The sequence below is a fragment of the Crotalus tigris genome, unplaced genomic scaffold (assembly GCF_016545835.1).
Source record: "Crotalus tigris isolate CLP2741 ecotype Arizona unplaced genomic scaffold, ASM1654583v1 scf7180000020766.1290978, whole genome shotgun sequence".
Taxonomy (NCBI): Eukaryota; Metazoa; Chordata; class Lepidosauria; order Squamata; family Viperidae; genus Crotalus; species Crotalus tigris.
Window position 1 is genome coordinate 27448 of NW_024098168.1, and position 20955 is coordinate 48402.

A 20955-nucleotide genomic window follows, 5' to 3' on the forward strand; every position below is an offset into this window, starting at 1 on the left:
TTGCTTTTGGCCCTCAAATGCCACCCATGCCCCTTTTATGTTCCTCAGTCCTACCTTCTCAGCTGGAGAAAGAGAGAATTCAAGGTGGGATTTACAGTATTTTGGAGAGAAAGCAACAAATTTTTGTCTCTGATTTAATAGAAGGAATACCCAGGAATACAAACATTTGAGAATGACTGAAAATGTCAGTGCACTTCCATTTCGTCACTTGTTCCACTTGAAAGACCCATACAATGCTAAGCCTTTTACTTGCTCTCCAGTCTTCCAAGCCACTTACAGAGCCTTCAGTCTCTGAAGGATAAGGTGACTGCTTATCCTCTGAAGGATTAGGTGCATTCACCTAGTCAGAACTAAACACTCTAATACTAGATCAGGTCATTTCTAAAATAAATATCAGATAGAAATCACATCTCCAACTCAAAGATATTTGCTTGAGGGAACAAAAAAAGATGTGCAGAAAACTTATAGGGTGATTGTTTTACAAGTAGGCATATTAGATGCAAAGCATTTCTTGGAATACTTTTATGATGGCTTCATAGTTTTGCCACAATGAAAATATACTCTGCATAAGAGAGATATAACAGATATTTAAAAATTCTTGCCTTATATGAATGTTACTTTTCATCAGGTCTATGACCTTAATGTGATATTATGACAACTAGATTCCTATCCTCTTGCATATGGACTAGGGTAATCCAAAATGGAATATATTGACATGAGGACAAGAAAGAATGTGTCAGCCATAGATTCAGGGTTGTAACAGGACTTAAACATCTAACCTTGGACCAAGGCCTGAGTAAGTTAGCACCAGTAATTGATTTGGAAGGAACAATTACAAAATCCATTTCCATTATTTTTTTCCTTTAAGATCTCTCTTAAGACATTATTTTCTGAGGAATTCTGAATGCAAATTAAGAGGAATTATTCAGTAAACCTCTGTTAGCTTTATTCCATTGTAAAAGGAAAAACAGCAACAACATAAAGCTCAGAGATGACCAAGAAAAATAAAGGTAAAAGTACTGGTATTGCCTGCCTCCTGGAGATATCAATATTGTTAATATCAACTATTTATTTATTTGTTTGTTTAACATGCCACTAATCTCCCTCTGCAAAGCAAATTCTGTTAATTTCTTCTGGTGCTCAAGTACTGAAGCAAAAGGGTTAATGAAAATGATAGCCCGAAGCCATGAAAAGTTTATTGTTCCTGATTCATGTCATGTATTGGATCTGTGCCATCTCATATCCAATTATTTAAATAGAGTATATTTTCCTATTATATATTTAGAAATTCTGCTGGCTGACCAGTTGCTTTCTCTCTTGCCTTTCGTAAATATTTATTGGATTTCTTTCAATATCCAGCCTCTTGGTTTTGAACTCTGAAATGATCAATGTACTTTTTGATGCATAATTGATTGTTGCTGTGAGAGATGTGATCAAGGAATCTTGGATACAGTGCAGGACTGTCACAAAATTGTTGAGATTTATAAAAGCAAAATTCCTGATTCATTATTAGTGGATTTCATGTAAAATGAAAGAGATCTTCAGAAAAGATGCATTATTAAAGAACTCAGTTGCTATGAGCCTTTTTAGTTCTCAATACTTTCTATGGTAATTTTATTAGACATTAAAATTAAAAAGATAAAAACTAATACAAACTAAGAAAAAGAAATGAAAAAACTAGAAAGTACAGAAAATAAAAAATACAAAAAAGAAAAATAAGAATATAGTAAGGAAAAGGAAAGGACTATATAATAAATGACTTTCTCCTTTATCACAAGTATACATAATTTTAGTAACTTTCCATCTTCCCTTAAAATATAACAAATTATCTCTTTTCCCATATTTCAATTATTATTAATATTATAAACAAATCCACAAAAGCTTGTCATTCAGCCCTAGTCAGCAAAAGTCTATTAAGGGTTACCATGGATAACAACATATCTATTGTAAATTTGATCAAATAAACCAACTTTATACTCTTTCCTTTTGCTTCTAATAATCTCAATCTTTAATCCCTTCAAATAATGTCCTAAAACAGTGATGGCGATCCTTTTAGAGACCGAGTGCCCAAACTGCAACCCAAAACCCATTTATGCATCATCGAGTGCTGGGTGGGTGTGGCCCATTGGCTGGGTGTGCCCAATTGGGTGGGTGTGGCCCATTGGGTGGGCATGGCTGCAGTGGTAATGGAAGACTGGGTGGGACTTAAAAAGTTCAATTAATCAATTCCAACTTTGCAAGATCTTTTTTTTCCTGAAAGAAGTTGAAATTGACTGATTGAACTTTTTTTTTTTTTGCACACGGCGGCGGAGGCCTAAAGTGAAAAGGTTTTATAAAACCCAGCTGAAGGCCTAAGACTGGGGCGATGGCGCACATGCCCACAGAGAGGCTCTGAGTGCCTCCTATGGCACCCGTGCCATAGGTTTGCCACCACTGTCCTAGAACTTGATTTTTTATTATTTTTTTTTCCTTTGCTTCTTCTCACAAAATTCTTTAAGACTTTAACAAATCTTTTATATTTTTTCCAATATAAGAAATTGCTCAGGTTTCTTTCTCTCCTACTTCTCTTTTATCTTTCTCTCTCTCTCTTTCATCCATATAAACACACACAAATCCCTTTTAATTATTAACACATCAGCCAATTTTATTTGTATATTCAATGCAGTATCATTTAACATATCATTTTTGTAGCCTGTCATTTCTAACATGCTGGTCTGTGACCAAATAAAGATTTGATTGATAGTCTGTCATTTCCAAATTGACTTTTTAAATCTGGTCAGTCTCAATCTTATTTGATAAAACGTGTTCCTCTTCCGTAACATTTTTAAACACAGTCTATGTATAATGGCAGCCACTCTTAAAATTAACTTCTGAGCAAACTGTTCACAAATATTTCTCAATATGTCCAGTATTAAGTATTTTGTTCCATTCTGTATTAATAAGTCAAATTTAAGTGTTCTTCTTCAATAATTGCAATGTTTAGTTCCTTCTGGTGTCCTCTAGGGGAAAGTCCAAACTTCAAAGTCCCATTCTAACTTTTTAAAAATAAATAAATAAATAAATAGACATTTAAAATTACAGGATTTTCCTACAGGAAATATTCTTATAATTTCAAAAAAATATTTAAAATCTGACTGCTTAGTTAATTTGTAACATTCCTAAATCAATGTTCTAATAACTCATTTGCAATTTATTAAAAGAAATGTTAATCCAAAGGTGTCTAATAGTTGAAACAGTTAACAGTTAAAGCAGCTGATAAGAAATTTCCAAAAGTGATTAGAAAAGGTAGTATACAAACCCAGTATTCTTTTAAAGATGCCAACCATATTTTGAGCAAGATGGCTATTCCCTCATTTGCCAGACCTCTAAATCCACCAGAAATTACTGCCTTGTAGTCTCCTTACAAGGAGCAACTATCTGGAGGTCATGAACAAATCCTCTTCTTGTTCTGAGAAGAATTCCAAATAGCTGATCCACTTGTTGGCTTTTCATTCCACCACGATCATCACCTTTGTTCTCATTGGAGCCATCTTCAGTTCACCATTTCTTCCTTAGAAGTTTAAATGTTCTATACTTTTTTATGGAACCGTTGATAACAATTTATTAGAATGATATATATATATATATATATATATATATATATATATATATATATATATAGAGAGAGAGAGAGAGAGAGAGAGAGAGAGAGAGAGAGAGAGAGAGAGAGAGAGAGAGAATAAGCATTCAGCAGCCAACTGCATCCTAATTTTAGATCATCAAGTAAATCTCTTGTACATAAAATCCTATATTTAAAATATTTTTGAATTATACATTTTTATTTAAGAGGATAAACTGTGAATAAAACTCAAAATATATTTTGAAATATGATGCAAATCCACAGGATAGCGAAGTAAATATATAAAGCTCAAGATACAAAGATGATTGCATTGTATTGGCCGTCAGTAAAAAAAATAAACACTGCCACAAGAGTGGAGATTCACAGTCTATGGCCCCAGGCTGATTTTGGTCTCCTAGTTATGGGGATTCCTCCAGATGATGGCCTTCATAAAATATAGCTCAAAAGCTAGATTATCTCCTGTTTGAAAGAAGATGCTCATGAAGATTAATTTTAATCCAGTGTGTTTTATTTTTCTGATGTTGAGGAAATATTATTTTGCTTTGTGTCTTATTATTTCTTGTGGAGCTGTCAAAAATCATGGGGAGCTGATTATAAACAATAGTCTAAAAAAGTTAAAAAAATTATAGTGCCACAATCATTGATTGAACAATTCCAAAGGATGTGATCACTGTTTCATCAGAGTCTTTATTTTTACTGAATCTCCTGACTCTCTCTTGGAGGCCCACTGCAGTTGGTTATGGCTTTTTTTTCTGAGATGTCTTTTAATTCTGGTATGGGAGAGCTACTTGTTCTGATCATCACTACTCTTAATATAAGTTTGGCACCTCATGAATCCACCCTCTTTGCACGAGCTTTTAACAGTGGTATTTTGTAATGTTGTTTATGTATATTGTACTACCTTATTGATTAACTGCTGCTGAGTGCTATTTTTCCTGTTCATACTGTTGCACAGGAGATTGTTACTTCTTGCTGTGTACTTTAGACTCCTGTGAAAATGAAAAACAAAAACAAAACAAAAAAACCCAGATAATAAATATTGGAAATAAATAATTTTATGGTGCAAAACCGGCCAGCATTCCAAAGCTGAAATCTCAAAGCTTTTCTGCCTTAATTTGACTCTCCAGTTATTTCTTCCCTGCCACTTATAATGGCCTTGATTTAAAAATAAAAGAGAAAACAAAGCAAATGCAAATCTAGATCCTCTTAATTCCTAAATCATGCTGTGCCAAATGCATTCTAAAAGCACCTTCTAATTAGGAGGCTCACAGAGCCCTAAAACTCGGCTAAGATGCAGAGATCTTCAGAGTAAGGACTGGAAGGCTCTTTGTCTGGAAACTGACACAGCTGATTCACCCAGCAGATCTATCCTACCCAAATAATACAAAGCAGCCAACAAGTTCCAAGGGGGAGGCATCATTTTCAGGTAGGTTTCACAATGGATCATTCCAGCCTTCCCAATCGATTTTGCACGCAAATTCTGCATTGTGCAGCTGCCAGGACTGTCACTCAATAACCCATTCAGAAAGAAAGAGGTCCAAATCAGAAACGAATACAGCCAGCAAGGGCACTTTATAAATAGCAAAGGACATGTATTATAATGGTTTTCTCTCTCTGGAATTGTTCATCAGTAGTTGAACAGTTTCTCAGATGGTATCAAGAGATACCTACTTTCCACTTAACAGAAAAAAAAAACTTTTAGCACCAGGTTTCATAAGCAATTTATCTCTCCGTCTCTCTCCCCAAATGTATTTTGTTTTACTTAGAAATATTTGGCAATCAGGTAGATGATATTTTTCAAAAGCCACCCAACATCCAACTACATGTGACTGCTGAATAGTCTGAGTTCATTAAAAAAAAAAGGTGTTTGTTTGCTGTGGGAGGCATTGCTAAAGAGAAACTTTGAGACAGGGGGGCAAAAGATAAAACAGCTTTGCAAATGAGTTACTGAGAACATTGCCAGCACACTGACCATGCTTGTGTGATGTTTTACTCTGGGACCTCTTCACGGGATTCTGATGTCTCACAATATGACATCTTGGTAATACACTGAATATGCATTATTTAAAGAGCCTATACCACCTCTGATATGCCTTTGCTCACGTTGGGCTCCACAGGTATCCACCAAAGCTTTACAAAGCTTGAGGGTTTTGCCACGTGCACTGCAAGTTCAAATCTGTTTAAAGAAGAAGATCGTAGCATAGCAACTCCAGAGTTCTTTGGCATCACACAAGGCGAGAAAACTTTAAGTCTACTTTCACTGACTTCTAGTTTGGAAGAACATTAAAGGCCAGCCAGTCTGCCATTGTTTTTAACAACTTGGCATGCCAGCAAGAAGTACAATCAATACTGTAGTTATTGAGTAATTATGGGATATGCCCAGAAATATAAACATTGGGGTATTTCAGTAAGAGCTAATAAGTAATAATGGCACTTGATGAAAAAGGAGATAATCAGAAAACAAAACAATCATAATGTAGCTGACTGGCAACAAAATGATTGTGGCCAGGAATCAAAACCACTCTAATCAAATGCAATTATCAAAATAGTTGCTTAAAAGTGGAATCTAACAGCATAACTCTAAAGAGTGATATCCCATTTTCTGCTTCCTTTTTAGCCCCATTCTTCAATAGTCAATGAATGGCCATTTATATGCTAATCTTCACAGAAACAGTTTTTCCCACTCAAAGTCTTAATTTCTGTTTAGTGATAAGTAATAGGGAAGCCTAATTTGCACTAGAAAAGTTAAACTTTTGTAATGCACACATTGCTCAATAGAGCTATTATTTAGCAGGTGCCAGGATAACAGATGCCACTTATGCATGAAGTGTTAGATACTCTGCACACAAAAGAGAGTCTGTCTTGCATCTGCTGTATAAAATGGCTACAAATTCCCCGGTAAGCTCTCCCATCTGAGAGATAAAACCTCCCACTAATATGGTCAAGTTCTATAACAGAACTACTTACAGTGTCCTAGAGAATCTGATGGTCTGGCTAAGGTGGCCACTGCTTCAGTGCAGCTTAGCCTACTGTAACTAATTGATATCCTATATTGTTCTAGCAGCAATGTCAAAGCAATGTGATGATCCGGTATCATCATTCAAAGTGCTCATTTGGGAAAGGAGGCAGGGAAGCTTTCAGAAGCAGGATAGGTGATACATTGTCTTTATTGTCCAGTAGGAATCTGCTCTGGTGCTGAATTCCATCAATGAGGTTCTCCTAAGTGTCCTTCCATTGTCAGAACTGTGCATAGCAAGAATATACCAGGCAAAACTACCACAACTTTGTTTTTGTTGGCATTCTGTTGAGCCGTGAAAACATTTTTGTGCCTGGTTATTTCCATGCTTGCTCCTGGGGAGGAAAGCTATAGCAAATCTAGACAGCATACTAAAAAGCAGAGACATCACCCTGCCAACAAAAGTGCGTATAGTCCAGGCCATGGTTTTCCCAGTTGCAATGTATGGCTGTGAAAGTTGGACCATAAGAAAGGCTGAGCGCCAAAGAATTGAGGCCTTTGAACTATGGTGCTGGAGAAGACTCCTGCGAGTCCCTTGGACTGCAAGGCGTTCAAACCGGTCAGTCCTAGAAGAGATCAACCCCGACTGCTCTTTAGAAGGCCAGATCCTGAAGTTGAAACTCAAATACTTTGGCCACCTAATGAGAAGGAAGGACTCACTGGAGAAGGGCTTAATGCTGGGAAAGATTGAGGGCAATAGAAGAAGGGGACGACAGAGAATGAGATGGCTTGATGGAGTCACTGAAGCAGTAGGTGTGAACTTAAATGGACTCCAGAAAATGGTAGAGGACAGGAAGACCTGGAGGAACATTGTCCATGGGGTCGCGATGGGTCAGACACGACTTCGCAATTAACAACAACAATAAATTTCCATGCTAGTGACTCACATCATTTCACAGCATCACACTGTCCTATTGAAGCACATATAAAGCACATCCTTATTGCTATTTATTATTATGGCACAAGGATGGTTGAACAACTATAGAAGACATTCCAAATTACTAGTGAGAAATTACTGCTCTGTGACTAGTGTTTACTCTAACTCACCTCCTCCCTCTCTTTTCCAAAGTTTACTATGTATCTAGTATACTAGTAAGTTTTCCCAGATCCTTCAAATCGTGGCCTGTGGAATGTCAATCTTCAGGCATTGAGAAATGTATTAATTCCTGGTGCATCCAGCTAATTTTTATTGATCTTGAAAGCTAAAATAGGATTTGATCTGTATTTGGAAGGATTAAAGTGTATTGGGAGAAAAAAAAATGTCCTGAAAGAAGTCAGTGTTAAACTACAGGCAGTTCTATGAACTCACCAGGAACCAAGCTCTAAATCTAGAGAGTTCACTTATTAATTCCAGGAAAAGACTGAAACAAATTCTGCACCTAAATAAATAAATAAAAAGTTTACATAGTCTCGTTGTATGTATAGAATATCACTTCTCAGCCTGTTTCTCATTCACTTCAAGGGAAAAAGCAATGTTTGGATGTGGAGACTGAGTGTGCCACTGGATATGCTAATTATCATGCACCCCACCTTAAGATTGGGAAAGGACAGATTAGACAGCTTCTTATACTATTAAATTAACAATCAAGCAAACAAATTCATATAAGAATATAAGCAGTAAGGTAGCTGTTTGCAAACAAGAGTTTTCGAGGGCACACAAGAAACACAACTATGCTAAATTATTCAGAAATTCCATTTTAAATTTTTAGTCTAAAGGTTCATCTTTTTTCCTGCCAGTGAATTTTGTAATGACATGCTTTTATCAGGAACAAAAAAGGTGACATTTACAAATAAATAAATGATACTGTGATGCAAAAATCAGGTATTCAACTCTTCCATGACATTCAAGAGGCAGAGATAGCATTCATAAACTTTCAAGCTTCACTGTTACTTATCTCTATTTTAAAATAGTATTTTTTCCCAGTCAATCTATGTTTTGACCGGTCAGATTTCTTGATGGTCAGCATGCATTGAAAAGAAAAGATACACTGGCAGTTCATATAGATTAAATGCTTTTTTGTCATTTATTTCAAGCCCTACATCCAGACTGAATTGTATGTGTTCTGGGAGAAACTCATATTATGAAAGAAGCAGAAGGTCTATCCAGAGAAGGAGAGCAAAAAGAAGAACAAGGAAATTTGGTTCCCAGGCCCAAGGTCTGCTTGTCATGCATTAAAAACAAGGTGTTAACATGGGATAAGATGCTCTCCCCAAACTTGCTCACAAACCTAGGGCAACATCTTTACACACATTATGTACTATGATGTGTTTCCTGAGATTGCCTACTATTTTTCCTGCTATTATATAATAATCCTAGCTTCAAATGGATCCAATATGTCTATTGGCTTTTATGTAAAGCTAGGAGACAAATGTTTGTCAAGTCAACAGACAGCCAACAATTCAGATTTACTTGATTTACTTAGTTTAGTTTAATTAACATTCAAGTATAAAAATTGAATTCCTTTGTGGCTTAGATGAAAATGTGGATCAATCCTGTTCTGACCAAGGAGCAAAATCATTTTATAACTACAAGATTGATATTTTTTTCCTATATCTCCTCCCTTCCAGGAAAAAAAAAACTCTGCATAATTGATAAAAGATGAATCGAACTAGGAAGGATTGATGTTATTGCTGAAGGCAGCATCAGAGATTGAGTACCCATTTGGCTTTTCAGAAGGCCTGATGAGTCATCCCACATAAATGAAGTTTGTGATATGTAATGAAAAGCTTTTTATCCTCACTGCAATCAAATTAGCAGGTACTTTGAAGGCGGAATGCTTGATGTTACCTCTCATTTGTTTCAGATCAGGGATATTTTAGGAGAGGCTTTGGCTCCTATTTGGGTGCTGAAGGTATTAGATCAAGGTCACCTCTGGAAAATAATGAGTGAGAACTCAGTTATAAACATGCAAACCGAAAAATATCATCAGTTTGCTTCACTGCCTAAAAGTAATAGAGCATTTCCCCCAAATTGGTCATTCTCTTTTTCTGAGAATAATGTTCATCTGCCCTGTTTTAAATAATAGGATAAAATATGTTTGTGGGAGACTGTGATGGGGAAGAGGAAGGTTAAGAAAAGTAATCTTCTTCCATTAAGGCAGAAAAAAATCAGGCTGCCTTACAGCTTTTGTCACTGAAGGCTGCAAAAGCATGGGATTATGTAGATAAATGGGTTCTGCCTTCATGGTTATCAGAGCCAATCTGCAAAAAAAGACTGCATCTGAATTAGCAAGGATAATTATGGGTGCTTTGAGAGTAGAGTTCACATCTGTAGGAGGAGCAGATGCAGTAAGCTGCAACCTAACCTTCCCTGACCTCTGCAGATATAACAGGTAAGGGGGCTTCCTTCCCCACAGTCCTCATATATGGGCTAGCACATAAGCCCCAGTCCATCTACTCCCATCATTTACTGTGTTTCCCTGAAAATAAGACAGGTCTTATTTTATTTTATTTTTTTGCCTCCAAAAGAGGCACCAGTTCTTATTTTTGGTGTTTGTGGGGGTGTCTTTTCTACTCACCTCTGGCACCGACAGCCCTGCCCAGCTGTCCCCTTCTTCTGCAGCTCAGGATAGAGCTTGGAGTTAGGTCTTTCCAGGAGGCCACTGCAGATGAGAACCAAGCAATGGATTGAACCCATAGCTCGGATATTGGCTGCAGAGCCCTTGCAGAACTGAGCTATGGATTGAATTGATAGCTCGGTTCTTAGCTGCAGTGGCCTTCTGGAAAGGCCTGTAAAATGTAGGCCTGGGGACGCCTCAGAAGAAGTGGGCCGGCCAGGAGAGGCCTGGCTGCAAGGTAAGTGGGTGCGGAGTGCATGGGGCAGTTCCACTCCCCACCCTCACCCTGGCTTGATTTTTAGATTTGTATCTTGCCCCCAAACTAGGGCTTATTTTTGGGTTGGGCTTATATTAGGCCCACCCCCCAAAATCAAGCTAGGGTTTATTTTCGGGGTAGATCTTACTTTTAGGGAAACAAAGTAGAAAAGTGATTCATTCCATTTCATGGAGAAAACAGTAGGGTTTGCAAAACTTTACATCTGAAGACTGAAATATGTTTTGGAGCAGAAAAAGAACTTAGGCAATCCTTGCCTTCAAGTCATCTTTTCCTATGGTTGCAGAGCTTCCTCCTGCTGCTGCAATATAAACAGAGTTTCTCAAACCACACAACTTTAAGATGTTTGGACCTCAATTCCCAGAATTCCCCAGCTAGCCTTGGGAGTTGAAGTCTACACGTCTTAAAGCTGCCAAGTTTGAAAAACACTGATGTATAGTGTTGCATGCAAGTGCTATGTCCATACCCCCACACACTTTGAAGCTCTTTTATATTTGAACCTAAGTATTGGAGTGGAATATTTCCATAGGAAGAAGCAGCTATGGACTACAACAGACAATGGGTTAATGTCATGGTTCCGATAGATGAAACCAATTAAAAGAACTTCAAGGCAAGGATTTCTTCCTTAAATAACATTTTATTCAGGAAACAAAGTATCGGCGCTTATATAGTTGAACCCAAGACTAAAGTTTCCTCCCCGATACAAAGTAACAAGTTACAATTCCCACCCCAGAAAGGCCGTCATAAATCACATTCACCAATTAATCTAAGATCCTCCCCACTTTACAGCCTGCAAAACTTTATCTAGAATTGACCTTGATGCTCACCAAGCTGCAATTTTTTAGGCTAACTTAAAAAGCTCAAGCATTCCTCCCACCCTCCTTTCTACATGTGAGAATCCCAAGCAGCAGAAAAAGCACAAGTAAAGTAAAAGGTAAAATGGCTGCAATTTCTTAATTGTCACAGGGTTGACATCCATCTCCCCTCCCCTTAACAGAAAGGAGAAGTCCTGCAAATCATCAACACATAATAACCATTTTGCTTGGACTATGATGATTCATTCTGGCCCTTTGGACCTAAAGCAAGAACCGTTTCCTGAAGCATGCCTTTCCCAATTGTCATCTGCCTAATTATGTTGTGCTTTAGCCCCATTCTTCTCTTCAAGAAAGAAGAGAAAAGCAGGACAGGCAGGATGAAGATGATACAAATAGATAGTACCGATATACCAATAGTACTGAAGGTGGGATCTACTCTGCTTTGTTCATCTATTGTCCATTCCATGGAACAGGAGAGTCAACAATAGAGGCACTTTGCAAGATCCTGATCCTGGGCAACTTTGCTCCAATCTCATATTTGTCCTGCATATATTCAGGCTCTCACTCTCAGTATCTGGAACAAATATATAATTTCATCTATGCTGGTTTTCATATGATCCAAGGATATGAAAGTTTTCCTCTGCTGCAGGTATTCAGAAAGTGCAAAATCTCCCCCCCCCACAATTGGGAAAGAATACCTGCAGTGAGTACTCCATATGTGTCAAAATTTATTAATACAGTAAGAGAAAATATGTACTGCTATGACTATATGATGGTCCTGCAAGAAAGAACTCCAGCCATTTTGTGCTTCAAAATGGCCCCAGCAGATCTACTTTCAAAACAAAGAGGAAGAAAAATATGGGAAGGCATCTCTGAATTATTTTTTTACAAGGCATGTTCCACCATAAAAGCAATATGATATGCTTTATTGGGGCAAAGGGGGAATTTGATTTGTTACTGAAACAGCTTTGTGGGTTCTTCTTAGCCACCTCTGGGAGGTACCAAAGCTAGAAGCAGCAGAAAGGGGTTGCTTCTCTTGAAACTTCCATGCGAGAGATTCCCTCAGAATTAGCACTCCTCTAGAAACAAACAAACACTCCCCAAAACAAAACAAAAACACAGAAAAGAGGAATAGAGATTCAAAGTAACTCTGCAGCGGGAATTGATATGTTTAATGGACCTGTGTTATTTTTTTTATGATCTGTAAAAGTAATTGCAATCAAAGTGATTACAATTACACTATTAAATTGGCCTATAAGTGAATATCCCTTCTTTCAGTAAACAAAGTTTAATAAAATCTATAGTCTCTCAACTATCTTAGCACAATGCATTTTCTAAATGGTTCCAAGCACCAAAACTTTTCCTGGAGTTACTACTACTAATAGAATATGCTATACCAAAGTGTCAAACCTAAAAAACTCTGTGGGATAGAGTTTTAACATTTTATCACTGTTCTGTTTATCTTTGTTTATTCTCATTACCATGATCTAACTAATCCTTTTATAATATACTGAGGAATAATTTCAATACAAAAGGTGTTATAAAAAAAAGAAAATTATATATGTTTCTAATCTACTGTGGATTATTTCTTACCAAGAAAGTTATATGCTCTCTTCATCTAGCAGCAATGAAAATGTTTATTAGCAAAGAAGAGATCATTCTCCTGGTATGACTCCTTTGTGAAGATACCTAATGGTGTGTTGAAAATGCTTGGGTAGCATAAGTAGTTCAAAACAGCATCATTACAAAAACGTAATATAATTGATCTTGATGTACTTTCGGATGGTAAAATGTATCATTTCTGTAATCTCTTATAAATAGCACAAAAATAAGACTTCTTGTAAAAAGTAATACAAAGTAATTGAGAGAACCAATGCCAGTTCAAACCAAAGAATGAATTTTAGTAAAATATGTATCATATTTTAACATTATTAATTATTCTCTGTTCACAACAATGTGAAGTTAACTGGTGCTGACCTTCATATGGACTGAGATTTTCCAAATAACCTAGGAGGTCATAATGCAGTGGTTCTCAACCTTTTCTTCACCATGGACACCCTTTAAATATCTTTTGTGGTCATGGACCATGGCCATGGACCCCCAAGATTTAACTCAAGATTTAAATCATAACATTTCTTCATGGACCCTGTTTATGCCATACTCTTTCAATTTTAATTTTCAGATCTTGGTGCTTTGTCATCTTCTCCAATTCTTTTTTCTTATTTTCTATTATTCCCTGATGATGCCATATCATACTTTCTTTTTTAAAACCATATATCTGGTGTGTTATGACCCAAGACTTTATCAATCTATAGTCAGAAATCCCATAATATTTAACTTGCTACTTTTCAACTATTTTTTTTGATTCCACATCCCCACCAATTTTTCATTACTGCTACATGATCATTTTTAAAGATGTCCCAGTAAATTGTTTTGATGACTTTGTTATACTGTTGTTTATACTCAGTTTGTACAATCTTCTTGCACAAGATAAGTATATAATACACAATTTCTTTTGTTTCTTTGCACAGATCAAGCTTTTGATTTTTTTCTTTTAATATTCCAGTTGTAAGCTGTTGCCAGGTTTCACCTTTATCCAGGTTCCCCTCAATCTTTTGTAAAAATTCACCATGTAATGCTTGTCCTTGCCAGCATTGTATTCATGCTTTTATTACATTATTTGGATATTTACTTTTTGTTTACTGTACATTTAATAAGTTCCAATTTTTAACTTCATCAATGCTTGTTCTCGGATGTGTTTTCATCATCAGACAATGCTCACTCTTCTCTGACTGTTTGACTTGAAGTAAACCTCAGGTATAACTTATCAATATCTCTATACAGATATAATTTATGGTAAATAGTCATCAGTTTTATTATTTTTTTGGTCTAAATTAGCTAGTTCAGCTTGTGTCCAGTTCAATTCCAGCAGTGCATCATATCATAGGTATGGGTCAAGTATTTATGGCTTTGATGGTGTTTCCACCATTTCGTATGATTTTCAACTTTGGAATTGGATATGATATTGCTTTTGGTTTTCTAATCAATTACTTTTGATAGTCAGTTCCTCTCTAACCATCATAGCTGCACTGCAGGTAAGCTGATTCATTTGTTCAATAGGTGTTATTTGAATCCTAGCAAATGGAACCGCATCTACATGGAGGGAAGTGTGTAGTGGGGTACCCCAGGGCTCTGTTCTGGGCCCAGTGCTCTTCAATCTCTTCATCAATGATTTGGACAAGGGGATAGATGGGAAACTCATCAAATTTGCAGATGACACCAAGCTGGCAGGAATAGCCAACACTCCAGAAGACATGCTTAAGATTCAGGAGGATCTGGACAGACTTGAACACTGGGCACTATCTAACAAAATGAAATTCAATGATGAAAAAAGTAAGTTTCTACATTTAGGCAAGAAAAAACAAATGTACAAGTATAGTATAGGTGGTACCTCACTCAATAGTAGCAACCGTGAGAAGGATCTCGGAGTTCTAGTGGACAATCACTTAGGTATGTGTGCTGCAGCTGCCAAAAAAGCCAACACAGTGTTAGGCTGCATTAACAGAGGGATAGAATGAAGATCACGTGAAGTATTAATACCACTTTACAATGCCTTGGTAATGCCACACTTGGAATACTTGCATCCAGTTTTGGTCACCACGATGTAAAAAAGATGTTGAGACTCTAGAAAGAGTACAGAGAAGAACAACAAAGATGATTAGGGGACTGGAGGCTAAAACACGTAAGGAATGGTTGCTGGAATTGAGTATGTCTAGTTTAATGAAGAGAAGGATGAGGGGGGACATGATAGCAGTGTTCCAATATCTCAGGGGCTGCCACAAAGAAGAGAGAGTCAAGCTATTCTCCAAAGTGTCTGAAGGCAGGACAAGAAGCAACGGATGGAAACTAATCAAGGAGAGAAGCAACCTAGAACTAAGGAGAAACTTCCTAATAGTTAGAACAATTAACCAATGGAACAACCTGCCTCCAGAAGTGGAGAATGCTCCAACACTGGAAGTTTTTAAGAAGAGACTGGGCAGCCATTTGTCTGAAATGGTATAACAGTCATGTCAAACACAAGGACCGGGTCCCAGATGCGGCCCGCAAAGTGGTTTCATGTGGCCCGTGAAGCCATCCTGGAAACAGTTAGGGAACAGCGCCAGCTGCCTTGGTCTGGCCCGGGCCAGCGGGAGTCACTGTACAATTTTGTGGTGGCCATCTATACTGAAACACATTCAGTCTTAGCTCACAAGGCCGTCTGGAAACAGTGAGGAACCAGCCCCTGATGTGTCAGCCCCACCCCGTCGGTGCATGCTAGTGAAGTGTCACCCTTTGTGAGGAATGAAGAAATGCACCATCTCCTGGAAGTGGCCAGCAAATGGCCCTCATCTACTTCACCTATCTGGTTTGATGGGCTCTGGGGGAGGGATTTTGGCAGGCAGTGGGGCGCTCTCCTCACAGTTCCAACAGGCTGAGCCAGGTGACATGAATCCAAAAAGAAGCACAATGCCGCACAGCCCTTAGCCTGCCTGGTTTTGGCAGGCAGCAGGGCACTCTCCTCACAGTGCCAAGAGCTGAGCTGGGTGGTGTGAATCTGATGAGAAGTGCAATGCTGCCTAGTACCCAGCCTGCCCAGTTTCATCAGGGAGCAAGGTGCAAAGCTGACAAGCTTTGCACCGTCCAGCTCAACCTCTCGGTGCTGTGAGGAGAGTGCCCCAGTGCCTGCTGAGATGGGGCAGGCTGGAGGCTGGGCGGCATTGCACAGGTAATGTTGACTCTCACGCTGCTCATGGCATCCCCTCTCCCAGAGCCCACCAAGCCAGATATATGAAGTAGGTGAGGGCCATATGCTGGCTACTTCCAGATGATGGAGCATTTCTTCATTCCTCACGAAGGGTGACACCTCCCCAGCTGTGTTTCTTGCCTGTTTTTCTCTCTCCCTCATCTCAAATATTTTTCCACCACACTGTACTTAGGAAGGAAGGAAGGAAAAGAGGAAAGAAGGAGAGGGAGGATCTGGAAGAAGTCCTGCCTTAGTCCTGCCCTGCTGCTCTTTCACCATCCCCTTTCCCCCTCCTCCTGGCTTATCTTGGGGGTCTCTCATCCTATTGCTAAGGAAGCTTTGGATACAAAGCCGGGTCAACTCCTATGGAGAGGGAATGGGCCTCCCTCTGACTTTGCCGTCATACCCATCATGAGCAACCTGGCTAAGGAGAGCAAGCACAGCAGCAGCAGCCTTAAGGAGAAGATAAATGCAGCTGAGTGCCCCCTTCATGAAGTGGGGCTGGGCTTGGTGCTGCAGGTGCTCGAGGGCCAGGCTAGACATTTGATCTCTACTGCCCAGGGCTCCGGGCAGCCTACACCACTATCCATCCCCCCCACATGATCTGAGAGGAACAGTGAGGCTCCTCCAGTGGACCATGCCTTGGCACTTGTCCTGGTCCCATCTCCTTCTACCAGAGACCCTCAGATCCATCTCACTCCTGCCCAGGCCCCCACAGGCACCCTTGACGCGAACAATGTAGAGCTGGCGATGCCCACCCAGTAGGGCACATCCACTCCATCCATGCCCACCCAGTAGGCCACACCCACCCTGGCTACACCCACCAGCCCCCCCAAGGGCAACCACAATGCTGATGCGGCCCTCACTGAAATTGAGTTTGACACCCCTGTGGTATAGGGTTTCTTGCCTGAGCAGGGGATTGGACTAGATGACCTCCAAGATCCATTCCAACTTTATTATTATTATTATTATTATTATTATTATTATTATTATTATTACTACTACTACTATTGTTATTATTATATGCCTTACTCACATCCTTTATGATAGGTGCCTAGTCTTTGGGGGGGCACTACTTTCAATGCAGAATGTTTTGTCTGTTTATTGGCAATTCTGCATATGCCATAGTATTCATTTTTAATTTGTCTTGTATGAGGGTCAGTTCATAGGTTGTTTCAGTATTGGCAGTACTGATTATGTTCTTATTACTTCTTCTAAGTTATCATCTGTATAGTTCATATAAGTTATTTCCTTTATATTTGCAATTGTTATCTGAGTTTTTTCTACTGTTGTACTATTGTTTTGGGGTCTTTCATCTTCATAATTTTTTTCTGAATCTCTTCCAGTTCTGTTTCTCTGAATATTTTATTTCTGATAATGAATCTGCTTTTATCTGCTAACTGTGTTGCAGTGATATGAGTCTGAACTAATTCTTTCCCAGTGCTCAAACATTCACTTTAAATAGCCCCACTTTGTTGTTTCTGATTTATGTAGCAGATCAATGCTATGATCTTCAAATACAGTATACTTTTCTTTCCCCCATGGTTATTGTTTTTTTCCAGTAATCTAGTAATCCACAGAGCTAGCCTGATTTGTGTGGTCAAAGCTCCTGAGTCTCATTGTCCTGTTGTCAATAGATGCTTCGGAAATCTAATATCTGATGTGATCCTTGTTGAGCTTGGCAACAACAAACCTGATATAACAGTTCTCAACCTGTGGGTCGGGATCCCATTTGGGGTCGAACAACCATTTCACGGGGGTCGCCAAACAATGCAGTCCACCATTTTTCCCCTTTTCCTTAGCTGTGCTACTCCCTTTTATTCTATTGGCTTTTGAAAGCCAATAGAATAGATTCTCTTGACTAGAGTCTAATTCTATTGGCTTTCAAAAGCCAATAGGAATTGTCCAGGCTGTCTCTGCCCTGCTGAGCCCGCCAAAAGTCCCATTCTGCAAATGGTGCTGCACCAGTTGAGTAGTCCTCAACTTACGACCGTTTGGGGGTCACGGCATTAAAAAGGTTGAGAACCACTGTGATATAAGATACTTTTCCTGTTTTCCCATCATGGTTAATGGTTGTTGGAAACACTTAATCTGCTCTTCTGCTAAGACCTGGTGTGGATGTCTGATAAAATATGCTACCACGAACATAGCTCTCAACCTGATTAGAAGATTGCAAGTCCTTCCCCACAACAAGGGTATCCATGAAGCAATTATTAAGTATTATTATTATCATCCTGTTAGGAGTCAAACTTATGCAACCCAAGTGATTATCTAGTTTGCTTCACATTCTTTAGCTACTATAAATAGATGTTCAATGATACTTGGGCAATTCTGCTTCTGAGATGGTGCTCCTTAGTCTCTGCAGGGCTATGAAAAGGAAAAAAAGCTTTTGATTCTGATCTTTCCTCCTACATCTTTTCCCACAGAAATTTTCTCCAAACAGTTAATGTTCTCTGTACAGAAGCTTGATTAGTAAAGAGGGGCAATAAATAATTACCTTCCTACTTTCTGTTAGCAGAATTTTGCACTAGATTGAAGTGTCTATGGAGATTCTCAGTCATCCAGGTCATGATTGTCCCAAAGGTGCTTTCTTTCAAAATATAACTGGACTTTCTTGTTTTGCTTGAAGACATTTTACATCTCATCCAACAAGCTTCTTCAGTTCTGACTGAATGGTGGAGAATGGAAGGACTGCAAGGAATATAAATCTTCCATTCTCCACCATTCAGTCAGAACCAAAGAAGCTTCTTGGGTGAGAAATGAAACATCTTCAAGCAAAACAGGAAAGCCCAGATGGCGTTTGAAAGAAAGCACTTTTGGGACTACTGGATTGAAGATCCATTGTTTCCAAAGAACACCATGTTTCTTATTCCTTGATCAACCTTGCTATTATTCTTCCACTGCTAATTGTAGACACCATTTCTTGATCTAAAGCATCGTGCGGGTTCCTTAGAATCTCTGGTCTGGTTAATTTCATGTTGCCTCAGTGTTATATCCTTCCAATTCTTTCTTACAAAACTTAGCTTTCATCTGTCCTTTCTACAAGTTTTAATTATAACAATTAAAATAGTTAATCAACTATAGAATCACTGAGCTAGCCAGTCTGCAGGTGTCCATCCTTTCCCCATTTTCTAAGAGGTGATAGGAAATGATTTTCTTTCCCCAGATTTCTTAGTCTCATTTATTTGTTTTATTATTATCTGTGGGTCTTCGACCAATGGAAGCTTAATTATTCAAGTCCTAACTAAGGGTCTAAAAATGATTAAGTAGCATTTAAGAATATAGGCAGTTCCAAGCAAGGTGGTTTGTTGTAAAATTAGGATGTTCAGGTCTGTTAAATTCAAGATTTCCAGATATTGGGGAAGTTTGTTAGGCATCACTCCAAGGGCTCCAATCACAATTAGTACAAAAATGGATTTCTTTTTCCATTATTTTTATTTTATTTTATATATTTCTCATTGTGAATACGTGCATGCCTACAGATATACTCAGTTGGAACAGTAGTGGGCAGAACAGCTTGTCTGCAAGTTATGTTACTTATTTTTATTAACTAAATTATTTTTTCTCTTGCCTTTCCATTAAAATAAAATTTACCTGCTGATAAAAGAAAATGTGTTGTCTCAATAGTAAGCTGCTTAAGAATAGAATACAGTCAATCTGTATTGGAAGCTTAACCCCATAGCTTCGAGAATTAATGACATACAAATATAGTAAGTAGATAAATAAATAAATAAACTTACCATAAGATAAGTTTAGATCAGCTTTTTTCCCCTCCTTACAGATTCTGATCCTTTTCACCTCCACTTAGAAAGTCAGATTAATGTGCTGCCATATTCATTATTTCCGTCCTAGGTTATTAGCTGGCTTAAGTGTGGAGTTTATCTGTATTTGCATTCTGAATATTCAAGCATATTTGTCCAATTAAAACTTCTGCCAAGCCTCCTGGCAAACTAATGTGCTAACAAAATTGAAAGATATTTTGGATAAACAGTCATAAATAATAAGCAGCAACAGTCGGGGTTGTTTTGACAGATTCAGCCTTCTTAAAGAAATATGCAGTTCCATATTTGACACATATGTGCTTGTTGGAATTCCTGCCATGCTCAGGTTTCAATCAGATTGTATGCTAACAGCAATGTTGGAACATTTATCTTTGCCACCACTTACTTGTTTCCAGTGGTGGGTCTGGGCCTCCGAGGCTTAGAACGGACTTCCGGAAGTGGCATTCACGCACTTCGGGCAGGCTGTTCTAGGCCTGGGAGGCCTCCTTCAGACATCCAAGGTCTAGACTGGAGTTCTGGAAGCAGTGTGCATTAAGCCGGTTCTCTGAACTCAGCAAAATTTAGCTACTGGTTCTCCTGAACCAGTGCAAACCAGCTGAATCCCACCACTGCTTGTTTCCATATAACAAAGAAATACTTGGAAGCAATATATATTTTATACAGAGTAGTGATGCACTAGACTTTGCCAATGTGCCCATCTTTATGTCACTGCACTTTGTCTTATCTTAGCAGCACCTTTTTATTTTGGTTATCTTAATGCCTAGAATAAGAAATAGCTTCTTTGTAGAATGCTGAAAAGTGTATCTTGCATGACTAAGTCCTTTTTGTCTTTAGATATGAAGGACACCTCCCTAACACAGAAACATTTTTTTTTGATAAAGAAGTCATTCCTTTCAACATATCATATAATATCCACTACATTTCTACCAGCATTTGTATATCTTAATTAACATTCTATCAAAGAACGCAATCTGCTTGCTGCAATTTTTTACCGTTGAATTGTAACCTGCAGTAATTCACTTCATTTTTTTCTTCTTAAACACAACAGTGTTGTCTTTGATACATTTTTATAGAATTTTTTTTACTAAAGGTTGCAATTTACAACAATG

At 38.3% G+C, this 20955-nt stretch overlaps 1 long non-coding RNA gene across 1 annotated transcript; it reads right to left on the bottom strand.

Moving 5' to 3' along the window:
* Positions 1-3312: 3312 nt before the first annotated feature.
* On the bottom strand, positions 3313-19926 carry LOC120319472. Its single transcript, XR_005559769.1, has 3 exons — positions 19805-19926; positions 4521-4608; positions 3313-3573 (listed from the first exon to the last, which is right to left on the bottom strand). It is a non-coding gene; the product is annotated as an uncharacterized LOC120319472 (long non-coding RNA).
* Positions 19927-20955: the final 1029 nt, after the last annotated feature.